This window comes from Oncorhynchus mykiss, chromosome 24 (assembly GCF_013265735.2).
Source record: "Oncorhynchus mykiss isolate Arlee chromosome 24, USDA_OmykA_1.1, whole genome shotgun sequence".
Lineage (NCBI taxonomy): Eukaryota > Metazoa > Chordata > Actinopteri > Salmoniformes > Salmonidae > Oncorhynchus > Oncorhynchus mykiss.
Genome location: NC_048588.1, coordinates 28,820,134 through 28,833,192, shown reverse-complemented (window position 1 = coordinate 28,833,192; position 13,059 = coordinate 28,820,134).

The following is a 13,059-nucleotide window of genomic DNA, read 5'->3' as shown; positions in this document are numbered from 1 at the left end:
CACTTTAAACAATGCTACCTTATATAAATGTTACTTACCCTACATTATTCATCTCATATGCATACGTATATACTGTACTCTATATCATCGACGGTATCCTTATGTAATACATGTATCACTAGCCACTTTATACTATACTATGCCACTTTGTTTACATACTCATCTCATTTGTACATACTGTACTCGATACCATCTACTGTATCTTGCCTATGCTGCTCTGTACCATCACTCATTCATATATCCTTATGTACATATTCTTTATCCCCTTACACTGTGTACAAGACAGTAGTTTTGGAATTGTTAGTTAGATTACTTATTACTGCATTGTCGGAACTAGAAGCACAAGCATTTCGCTACACTCGCACTAACATCTGCTAACCATGTGTATGTGACAAATAAAATTTGATTTGATTTGATTTGATTTGATTTGAACCAATCTAGGCAACCATAGACTTACCTAGACACCTAAACTGAACACAACCCCATAAATCTACAAAAAAAAACCCTAGACAAGGCAAAAACACAACTCACCCATATCACACCCTGGCCTAACCAAAATAATAAAGAAAACAAAGACAACTAAGGCCAGGGCGTGACAGTACCCCCCCCCCCCCCCCAGAGGTGCGGACTCCCGGCCGCACACCTAAACCCATAGGGGAGGGTTTGGGGTGGGCGTCTGTCCACGGTGGCGGCTCTGGCGCGGGACGTGGACCCCACTCCACCATAGTCTTAGTCCGCTTTTTTAGCGTCCTTTGAGTGGCGACCCTCGCCGCCGACCCTGGCCTAGTAACCCTAACAAAGGGCCCACCTGGACTGAGGGGTGCCTCATTACTGAGGAAGCTCAGGACCGAGGGGTAGCTCAGGACTAAGAGGTAGCTCAGGCAGGTTGACTGCTCTGGCAGATCCTGGCTGAATGGCGGCTCTGGCGGATCCTGGCTGACTGGCGGCTCTGGCGGATCCTGGCTGACTGGCGGCTCTGGCGGATCCTGGCTGACTGGCGGCTTTGGAGGATCCTGGCTGACTGGCGGCTCTGGCGGATCCTGGCTGACTGGCGGCTCTGGCGGATCCTGGCTGACTGGCGGCTTTGGAGGATCCTGGCTGACTGGCGGCTCTGGCGGATCCTGGCTGACTGGTGGATCCTGGCTGACTGGCGGCTCTGGCGGCTCCCTGCAGACGGGCGGCTCTGGCGGCTCTGGACAGACGGGCGGCTCTGGCGGCTCTGGACAGACGGGAGACTCTGGCGGCTCTGGACAGACGGGAGACTCTGGTGGCTCTGGATAGACGGGAGACTCTGGCGGCTCTGGACAGACGGGAGACTCTGGCGGCTCTGGACAGACGGGAGACTCTGGCGGCTCTGGACAGACGAGGCGCACTGTAGGCCTGGTGCGTGGTGCCGGCGCTGGTGTTACTGGGCCGAGGACACGCACTTCAGGGCGAGTGCGGGGAGGAGGAACAGGGAGTACTGGGCTCTGGACACGCATAGAAAGCCTGGTGCGGGGGGCTGCCACCGGAGGGTTGGTGCGTGTAGGTGGCACTGGATAGACTGGACCGTGCAGGCGCACTGGAGCTCTTGAGCACAGAGCCTGCCCAACCGTACCTGGCTCGATGCCCACTCTATTGGAATGTACCGCAACGGGCAACACCCCCACTGGAGACACCGTGCGCTCCACAGCATAACACGGTGCCTGCCCGGTCTCTCTCACTCTCCGGTAGAGAGCGAGAGAGATGCAGAGGTTTAGGAACTCAGTTTTATAAATATTGTTGCTCCACTGAGCTGCCTTACTCTTGGAAAAAACAATACATGACTAGTTTAAAATGGCATCAATTCCTTCAAACCAACAGAACTATGTAGGTGACTGTCCATTGTCTAAGCCAAGTCCACATAATCTCCTATAGGTAAAACCTGAAGAGAATAGACTATTACATTCACAGCCTGTTACACAGGACATTCACAAACTGAAAAAGAGAACGGTGTAACTTTGATTACTTATGAGGATCAACCTGCAGTACCTTACATATGCAAGAGAGTGTGAGACTGCAGAGTCTGGATGAATTAATTGATTTGGCTTTGTTTGAAAGAAAAATAAAATATCTGTAGTAAGTATATATTTATACTGTCTGATTGTCACTGTTGTTCAAGTATGACTGCCAGGGGCGGACTGGGACCAGAAATCGCCCCTGGCCTTTTCTAACATGCGGCCAAATTTTTCCTGCGAGGCCCCCACACAGGCACATGTTTTCTAATGAGGACCCAATTTTTTGCCAGATAATGAAAATGTTGAGGAAAAACACCCAGGTTAGACAGGCCCACTGGGCTAAAAATGGACCAGCTCACTGCTGTGATGACGGACAGATGCACGGATCAACAAGATTCATAACTTTACAGCAGAAAGATCTCAACTCAGTTTAACACCCCGGCCGTCCTACAATCTAAGCTAGATGCCCTCAATCTCACACAAATTACCAAGGAACCTACCAGGTACAACCCCAAATCCGTAAACATGGGCTCCCTCAGATATCATCACGACCAACTTGCCCTCTAAACACATCTCTGCTGTTTTCAAACGGGATCTCAGCGATCACTGCCTCATTGCCTGCGTCTGTTATGGGTCCGCGGTCAAACGACCACCCCTCATCACTGTCAAACGCTCCCTAAAACACTTTAGCGAGCAGGCCTTTCTAATCGACCCGACCAGGGTATCCTGGAAGGATATTGACCTCATCCCGTCAGTAGTTGATTCTTGGTTGTTCTTCAAAAGTGCTTTCCTCACCATCTTAAATAAGCAAGCCCTTTTCAAAAAAAATGGAGAACTAAGAACAGATATAGACCTTGGTTCACTCCAGACTTGACTGCCCTTGACCAACACAAAAACACCTGTACTGCACCAGCATCGTATAGTCCCCACAATATGCAACATTTCAGGGAAGTCAGGAACCAATATACACAGTCAATTAGGAAAGCAAAGGCTAGCTTTTTCAAACAGAAATTTGCATCCTGCAGCACTAATTGCAAAAATCACTGAAGTTGGAGACTTCTATCGCCCTCACTAACCTCAAGCGTCAGCTGTCAGAGCAGCTTACCGATCGCTGCAGCTGTACACAGCCCATCTGTAATTAGCCCATATGTCTAGGTTAGTACACTATTGACCCACATGAAGACAGACTCGTCTCTGTGTGTGTATACATGTGCATGTGTGTTTGTGTGTGTGTGTGTGTGTGTGTGTGTGAAGCCTGACATTTGACGTGCCTTGGCGTTGATGGCCTTGGGCAGACGCCCCCCTCCTCACTCAGGGCTGTTCCTTCACTAGCTCCCTCCGCTGGATGGAGGAGAAATGCGGCTGATTCTTCTGCATCAGTGTCAGCCTCTTCTGGTCCTCCCTCAACACCTTCTGGATGTCCCTGCAGGACACAGAGAGAGAGAGAGCTCTATTATAAATTATTAACAACAGTGCTTCTCATCTACTCTTCATAGTGTTATCATCATGACCTTCATAATTAGCTAATAGCCAATTACTAAGTATGATCATATTTCATTACTTGTTATTATTATCAGCAAACTCTAAAGATAAGGTGTACTAGTGTTGGTCAGTAGAAATCATTGTCTCTATATTTTGGGGCAACATTCTGTTAGAATGGCTTGAATAGAACCATCATGGTGAAATATTGTTGTCACAAGCTACTAACAAAAACGAAGGTAATTATAAGCAAAGAGCAAGTAAACATTCACTTCATTTCAGCCATTGACATTGTTTTCAAGCAAGATTCAATAGGAACAGTAATAAAATACCAATCAAAAACCAAGTTATAAGAAAACTATCCCCACAATGACCCCCTTCTGCTATTGGTGGGTGGTCCTGTCAATCATTTACTATTAGGGCATCTGATAGGTCATTATGATGTTCTCGTCAGCGTTGGCCATGAGCAGCCAAAGGGGTTCCTGGTGGACATACTCGATTAAGTGTTCTCCATCCCCCTCCCCTGGCCTTGACTATGGACTTGGCTCCAGCCTCGGATTCAGCCTCCACCCTCTCTCTGGCCTTAGCCTTGACCTTGGCCTTCGGGTCATTCTCCAGGGAGTCCACACGGCCAAAGTACTTGCAGGTGTCATTGCTCCCTAAAGACGAGGAATATTTAAAGGCATGAGCCTTGAGACAGAGGGATAATGTGAGGTAATGTGAGGTTGAGAGTTTGAGACAGAGGGATAATGTGAGGTAATGTGAGGTTGAGAGTTTGAGAGAGACACAGTGTTGCAGTTTGGTTGGGCAAGGTGAGGTACGGATGACTGCTGTGTTGGTATGAGGAATAGTCAGCACAAGAGGCACTGCTTGATGTTCCCCTGTCATTGGACCCGGAACCAGAGCAGGACCAAGATCTACACCCAGATCCAGAACCGGAGCCAGACACAGAGGATGAGTCGGTCTCATCATGCAGCAGGATGTCCAGCTGGTCACAGGAAGAGTCCTCACAGTGCAAACACTGCAGTACAGTGCTGCTGTACAGTGCTGCTGTACAGTGCTGCTTTACTGCTCCACTAGGGGGTGCCCTGTTGTCCTCTAGCTGCAGCAGGTTGAGCTGCAGGGGCGAGCTGCAGCGAGACAAACAGTGGGTGGGTGGGGACAGCCAGCACCCGTCCAGTGGAGGAAGGGGTGGAGGAGAGGGACACTGAGCCTGCACTGGGAAGGAGGGCTGGGGTGGGAAGGCCTGCTGGGTAGTGTAGGCCGTCTGTGCTGGGAAAGGCAGCTGGATAGAGTAGGTGGTTTGGAAGGGCTGCTGGGTAGTGTGAGCTATCTGAGGGGCTTGGAAGACCTGCTGGGGGTTGAAGGTATTCTGAGTGGGAATTCCGGGGGACGGGGATGCTGGGAGGTGTAGGCTGGTTGGGGCTGGTATGGGGGCTGCTCAGGAACGAAGAAAAGTGTAGGTGCTGCAGCCATTTGACCAATCTGTCCCAGCTGTCATATTTCATATTTCATCTCTGCTGCCAATGACTGGAAGAATTGCAAAAATCACTGAAGCTGGAGTCTTATAGCTCCCTCTCTAACTTTAAGCAACAGCTGTCAGAGCAGCTTACCGATCACTGGACCTGTACACAGCCAATATGCAAATAGTACACCCAATTACTTCATCCCCATATTATTACTTATCCTCTTGCTCTTTTGCACCCCAGTATCTCTACTTGCACATCATCATCTGCACATCTATCACTCCAGTGTTAATTTTCTAAATTGTAATTATTTTTCCTTTATGGCCTATTTATTGCCTTACCTCCCTACTCGCTACGTTTGCACACACTGTACATATATTTTTCTATTGTGTTATTGACTGTACATTTGTTTATGTGTAACTCTGTGTTGTTGTTTTTGTCGCACTGCTTTGCTTTGTCTTGGCCAGCTCGCAGTTGTAAATGAGAACTTGTTCTCAACTGGCCTACCTGGTTAAATAAAGGTGAAAAAAAATCACTCGGGCCAAGCTTCCTGCCATCCAGGACCTCAATTCCATGCGGTGTCAGAGGTAGACCCTAAAAATTGCTAGACATTAAACATTAAAGGCCACCCTAATCATAGACTGTTCTCTCTGCTACCACATGGCAAACGGTACCAGAGCGCCAAGTCTAGGTCCAAGAGGCTCCTAAACAGCTTCTACCCCCAAGACACAAGACTCCTGAACATTTAATCAAATGGCTACCTAGACTATTTGAATTTCCTGCCCCCCCCCCTCTCTTTTTACACTGCTGCTAGTCTCTGTTATTATCTATAGTCACTTCTGATGAGTCCAAATTTGAGACTGCCATGTCTTTGTGAGACGCATAGTAGGTGAACAGATGATCTATGCATGTGTAGTTCCCACCGTGAAGCATGCATGGAGAATGCGGTGTAGGAGGAGAACTGGTACTTCCTCTTCACCGTGACGGGGGTGATGCAGCTCTCCAGATACCTGATGACACTGTCCAGACAGCTGACAGTGTCATCTGCTGGTAGGAGTAGACAGTCTGGTCATAACAGGTGAGCTCCTCCACACTGGCAGCAGCAGTAGCAGTAATGTCCTTGACAAGCAGAGGTGGCACCGCTGAGTCCTTCAGAAACATCACAGGACTCTTATGCTGCTGTGCTCCTGCTGGAGATGCATCTGTTAGCAAGCACACACTCTCACAGACACACACACACACATTTACAAACTCAAACAATTTCAATATTTCCCAACACACACAAACACCACTTACTGTCTGTGGTTTTCCTGGATTCAGGTTTGGAGGGAGAGGGAAAGTAGATCTGCTGGTCCTGACTCTTCAACATGTGGACCCTTTTACAGATCTCCTGGAATGTCCTCTGTAAGACAGAGAGAGAGAGAGATGGTTTGTGTGGGGAAGAGAGACAGAGTAAGTGATCTAGCCGAGAAAATAACAAGACAATGATTTAGAATACTGAAGACAACCAGAAGAAATGCAGAGAGTGGTGGTACCAACTCACCGGTGTGGACTTTCCTGGTTCATCAACCACATTCCTGTTCTCAATAGTTTTCCCATTCCAGTGGGAACCGTTGCTGCCATGGCTACCGTAACCACTGGAGCCCATGTTGTGGACCGGCTGTAGGAGGACAAGAGCGTGTTGTTATAGAAACACACAGATGTGATTTTATTAGGATCTCTTTTCCGTCCTAATTTGGACTAATCTTTCAAGAGTCCTTAAACATTAAAGGCAACATTACAGGCAACATCCGTACCGAGCTAAAGGCTAGAGCTGCAGCTTTCAAGGAGCTGGACTCTAATTTGGATGCTTATAAGAAATCCCACTATGCTCTCATACAAACTATCAAACAGGCAAAGCGCCAGGAGAAAGATTGAATCCTACTGCATCGGCTCTGACGCTGGTCGGATTTGGAAGGGCTTGAAAACTATTATGGACTACAAAGGGAATCCTAGCCACGAGCTGCCTAGTGATGCGAGCCTACCAGATGAGCTAAATGCCGTTTAATGCTCGCTTTGAGGCCAGCAACACTGAAGCATGCATGAGAGCACCAGCTGTTCCGGATGACTGCGTGATCACATTCTCCGTAGCCGATGTGAGCAAGACCTTTAAAAAGGTTAACATTCACAAAGCCACGGGCCAAACGGATTAGCAGGACATGTACTCAAAGCATGCGCAGACCAGCTGTCAAGTGTCTTCACTGACATTTTCAAACAGACCACCATAGTCCCTTTGCCCAAGATAGTGATGGTAACCTGCCTAAATGATTACCGCACAGTAAAACTCACGTTGGTAGCCATGAAGTGCTTTGAAAGGCTGGTCATGGCTCACATCAACACCATGATGCCGGAAACCGTAGACCCACTCCAATTCGCATACCGCCCCAACAGATCCACAGATGACGCAATGGCAATTGCACTCCACACTGCCCTTTCACACCTGGACAAAAGGAACATCTATGTGAGAATGCTGTTCATTGACTACAGCTCAGCGTTCAATACCATAGTTCATCACTAAGCTAAGGACCCTCGGACTAAACACCTCCCTCTGCAACTGGATCCTTGACGGGCCGCCTCCAGGTGGTAAGGGTAGGCAACAACACATCTGCCACGCTGATCCTCAACAATGTGGCCCCTCAGGGGTGTATGCAGAGTCCCCTCCTGTACACCCTGTTAACACACAATTGTGTGGCCAAGCATGACTCCAACACCATCATTAAGTTTGCTGACAACACAACAGTGGTAGGCCTGATCCCTGACAAGGATGAGACAACCTATTTGGAGGAGGTCAGAGACCTGGCAGTGGTGCCAGGACAACAACCACTCCCTCAATGTGAGCAAGACAAATGAGCTAATCATGGATTATAAGAAAAGGAGGGCTGAACAGCCCAGTACATCACTGGCGCCAAGCCTCCTGAAATCCAGAACCTACAGTACCAGTCAAAAGTTTGGACTCACCTTCTCATTCAAGGACTTTTCTTTATTTGGACTATTTTCTACATTGTAGAATAATAGTGAAGACGTCAAAACCATGAAATACCACATATGGAATCATGTAGTAACCAAAAAAAGTTAAACAAATCAACATATTTTAGATGCTTCAAAGTAGCCACCCTTTGCCTTGATGACAGCTTTGCACACTTTTGGCATTCTCTCAACTAGCTTCAACTGTCTTTAAAGACTTCCCACATGTGCTGATCACTTGTTGACTGCTTTTCTTTCCCTATGCGGTCCAACTCATCCCAAACCATCTAAATTGGGTTGACTTCAGGTGATTGTGGAGGCCAGGTCATCTGATTCAGCACTCCATCGCTTCCCTTCTTGGTCAAATAGCCCTTACACAGCCTGGAGATGTGTTGGGTCATTGTCCTGTTGAAAAACAAATGATAGTCCCACTAAGCCCAAACCAGATGGGTGGCGTATCGCTGCAGAATGCTGTGGTAGCCATGCTGGTTAAGTGTGCCTTGAATTCAAAATAAATCCCTGACAGTGTCACCAGCAAAGCACCCCACACCATCACACCATCCTCCTCCATGCTTTACGGTGGGAACCACACATGCAGAGATCATCCATTCACCTACTCTGCGTTTCACAGCGGTTGGAAACCAAAAAAAAGCAAATTTGGACTCATCACACCAAAGGACAGATTTACACTGGTTTAATGTCCATTGCTCATGTTTCTTTGCCCAAGCTTGTCCCTTCTACTTATTGGTGTCCTTAAGTAGTGGTTTCTTTGCAGCAATTCGACCATGAAGGCCTGATTCACACAGTCTCCTCTGAATAGTTGATTTTGAGTTGTGTCTTTTAATTGAACTCTGTGAAGCATTTATTTGGGCTGCAATTTCTGAGGCTGGTAACTCTAATGAACTTATCCTCTGCAGCAGAGGTAACTCTGGGTCTTCCTTTCCTGTGGCGGTCCTCATGAGAGCCAGTTTCATCAAAGCGCTTGATGGTTTTTGCGACTACACTTGAAGAAACTTTCAAAGTTCTTAAAATGTTCTGCGTTGACTCACCTTCATGTCATGTCAACATTCGTAGTGTCATTCCAAAAAGTGATCAAATTCAACATCTACTCACAGTCTCCAACCTTGACATCCTCTGCCTCTCAGAGACACGGTTCCATAAAAACTCTCCATATGCTGCTTTGATTGTGATTGGCTACAATGTTTTCAGGAGAGACAGGATTGAAGGAAGAGGAGGGGGTGTGGTGATTTACATTAAAGAGCATAAGCGATGTAAACAAATTGAGTGGTCATGTGATAATGAACTAGAATGTATTGGCCTGAACGTTACACTGTCTCCCCAAATGTCTTTTACCCTTATTGGAATGTATAGGCCACCTAACACCCCAAGTGTGTTTTTTGATCAGTTTAATAACATGCTTAGGGAATGTGACTTTGGGAAAGAGGTCATCTTAATGGGAGATTTTAACATTAATTATGAAGACAAGTCTTGTAGGAAAACCCTCAAATGGATCACTAATACCTTTGACCTTACACAGCTAGTTATAGGGCCAGCCAGGGTGACTTGTTGCTCTAAAACACAGATTGATTTGGTGTCCAGTAATAAACCAGAGAGAGTGACTACATCATTCAATATGGTTACTGGGCTATCTGATCATAATCTGACACTTATAGTCAGAAAGCTGTCTAAGAGCAGGTTTAACCTCTCTACTGTTAGAAAGCCGGATCAACTAAGAATACCTAAGAGTGAATTAAGCTATTTTGAAAACGCAATTAAGGGAATTAACTGGAATGATCTCTTGTCCTATACAGACGTGGAAACTGATAGTCAAGTTTTTCTATCCACAATACAGACTACAATAAATGGTTTCCTAAAGAAAATCAAATCCAAACCTGGCCAAGAGAGCCCTCTTCCTTGGCTAAATGGAGAAATCTGGAAATTGATGAAAGAACGAGATGCTCTAAAAATAGCCCTGAGATCCATATTAGAGCATGACAGACGTAGGTTTACTATGTTGAGAAATAAGGTGATGAAAGAAATCAGACAGGCCAAGGCAAACTATTTTATTAACATAATTGGTGAAGCAAAGGGAAATTCTAAATTGATCTGGGAGAATCTAAAAAAGTTAACAGGGAAAGACCATAGCAACACTGCAAAAAGACTAGAAATCATGGTGAATAACAATCTAACACAGGATGCAGTCAAAATAGCAATAGCAATAGCCTTCAAAGAGCAAGCAACAAGCTGCACAAGAACTCACTACTGTAATGGTCCAGGTTACAAAGTGGCTCAGTGACTCGTGTTTGCATCTCAATGTGAAAATAACTTTTTGCATGTTCTTCACAGAGGGCAACAGATGCTACTGAGCCAGATGTCTATGTGTCAGGGGAGAAGCTCCAGGTGGTATCTGATTAAGTACCTTGGCATCATACTTGATTCCAACCTCTCTTTTAAAAAGCAGGTGAAAAAGGTAATTCAAATTCAACCTAGCTAATTTCCGATTTATATGAAATTGTTTGACTACAGAGGTAGCAAAACTGTACTTCAAATCTATGCTACTCCTCCACTTAACATACAGCTTGATTAGTTGGGCCCAAGCTTGCTGTACAACATTAAAACCTATTCAGTCTGTCTACAAACAGGCTCTCAAAGTGCTTGATAGGAAGCCTAATAGCCATCATCACTGTTACATCCTCAGAAAGCATGAGCTCCTGAGTTGGGAAAATCTTGTGCAATACATCGACGCATATCTTGTATTCAAGATCCTAAATGGCCTGGCTCCCCCTCCACTGTGTTTTTGTTAAACAGAAAACCAAAACATGTGGCAGCCGATCCACAAGGTCTGCCATGAGAGGTGACTGTATAGTTCCCTTAAGGAAAAGCACCTTTAGTAAAACAGTTTTCTCTGTGAGAGCTTCCCATGTCTGGAATACACTGCCATCAGACACACATAACTGCACCACCTATCACACTTTCACAAAATGCATAAAGACATGGCTAAAGGTCAATCAGATTTGTGAACATGGTCCCTAGCTGTGTGTTGCCGCTTTCCATGTTGTCTGTTGTCTGTAGCTTGTGAGGTGTGGAAACACTTTGTTGCTTTTATGAATTTTGTCTTGCTGCTTTTTGTTCTATGTTTCTCTGTCTGTATGCTACGTCTTGCTTGTCCTATGTTGCTCTGTCTGTATGCTATGTCTTGCTTGTCCTATGTTGCTCTGCGTATGCTCACTGCTCAATGATTGTCTATATTGTAATTGTTTTTAATAACCTGCCCAGGGACTACGGTTGAAAATTAACCGGCTGGTTAAAACCGGCACTTTTACTGAAACGTTGATTAATGTGCACTGTCCCTGTAAAAATAAAATAAACTCACATTTTTTTAGTGGTACTCCTCTGCAGTTTTAAAGCAAATTTTATTCAATTCTACACTTTTTTGCCATGCGGCGGAGAGAAACATTAGCAGTTTTACAGCCAATAACGTGCAATTCTACATTTCTTGCCATAGTGGAGATCATTTTTTGCTATTTTAAGCTAATCTCCTGCAATTCTACACATTACAATGACTTATGGCATTATAAAATATAAATAAATTGTGACCACTTACTATATGACATTTCTTCCCTGCCTGTATCATCACAGCCTGCAGTTCAACAGAAGAACTCTGTCCATCACAAATACAATACACACTATGACACTTAACCTCATCAAATAAAATGTATTGGTTACATACACATGGTTAGCTGATGTTATTGCGAGTGTAGCGAAATGCTTGTGCTTCTTGTTCCTACAGTGCAGCAATATCTAACAAGTAACATCTAACAATTCCACAACAAATACCTAATACACACACATCTAAGTAAAGGAATGGAAAAAGTATATATCATTATATGGATGAGCAATGTCAGAGCGCATAGGCTAAGATGCAATAGATAATATAGAATACAGTATATATGAGATGAGTAATGCAAGATGTGTAAACATTATTAAAGTGGAATAATTAAAGTGACTAGTGTTCCATTTAAGGTGGCCAATGATTTCAAGTCTGTATGTAGGCAGCAGCCTCTCTGTGGTAGTGATGCACAATCGAGAGCATCCTGTCGGGCTGTATCACCGCCTGGTACAGCAACTGCTCCGCCCACGACCGTAAAGGCTCTCCAGAGGGTTGTGAGGTCTGCACAACGCATCACCGGGGGAAAACTACCTGCCCTCCAGGACACCTACACCACCCGATGTCACAGGAAGGCCATAAAGATCATCAAGGACAACAACCACCGAGCCACTGCCTGTTCACCCCGCTGTCATCCAGAAGGCGAGGTCAGTATAGGTGCATCAAAGCAGGGGCTGAGAGACTGCAAAACAGCTTCTATCTCAAGGCCACCAGACTGTTAAACAGCCACCACTAACATTGAGTGGCTGCTGCCAACATACTGACTCAACTCCAGCTCACTTCAATAATGGAAATTGATGTAAAAAATGTATCACTAGCCACTTTAAACAATGCCACTTAATATGTTTACATGCCCTACATTACTCATCTCATATGTATATGTATATACTGTACTCTATATCATCTACTGCATCTTGCCATCTTTATGTAATACATGTATCACTAGCCATTTTAAACTATGCCACTTTTATATGTTTACATACCCTACATTACTCATCTCATATGTATATACTGTACTCGATACCATCTACTGCATCTTGCCTATGCCGCTCTGTACCATCACTCATTCATATATCTTTATGTACATATTCTTTATCCCTTTACACTTGTGTGTATAAGGTAGTAGTTTTGGAATTGTTAGGTTAGATTACTCATTGGTTATTACTGCATTGTCGGAACTAGAAGCACAAGCATTTCGCTACACTCACATTAACATCTGCTAACCACATGTTTTTGACAAATACAATTATTTGATTTTGATTTAACAGTCTGATGGCCTTGAGATAGAAGCTGTTTTTCAGTGTCTTACCAGCGGAAGTACTAAGTGACAGAACAGATTTATTTATCCAGAAATCCTCTCCATTTAAAATGCACCCCAATATTACTGTAGTAAGTATTGTATTGATCTCAGATCTGTATGCATCTAACCACTGGAACATTTATGGAAATATATGATTAATCAATGTCC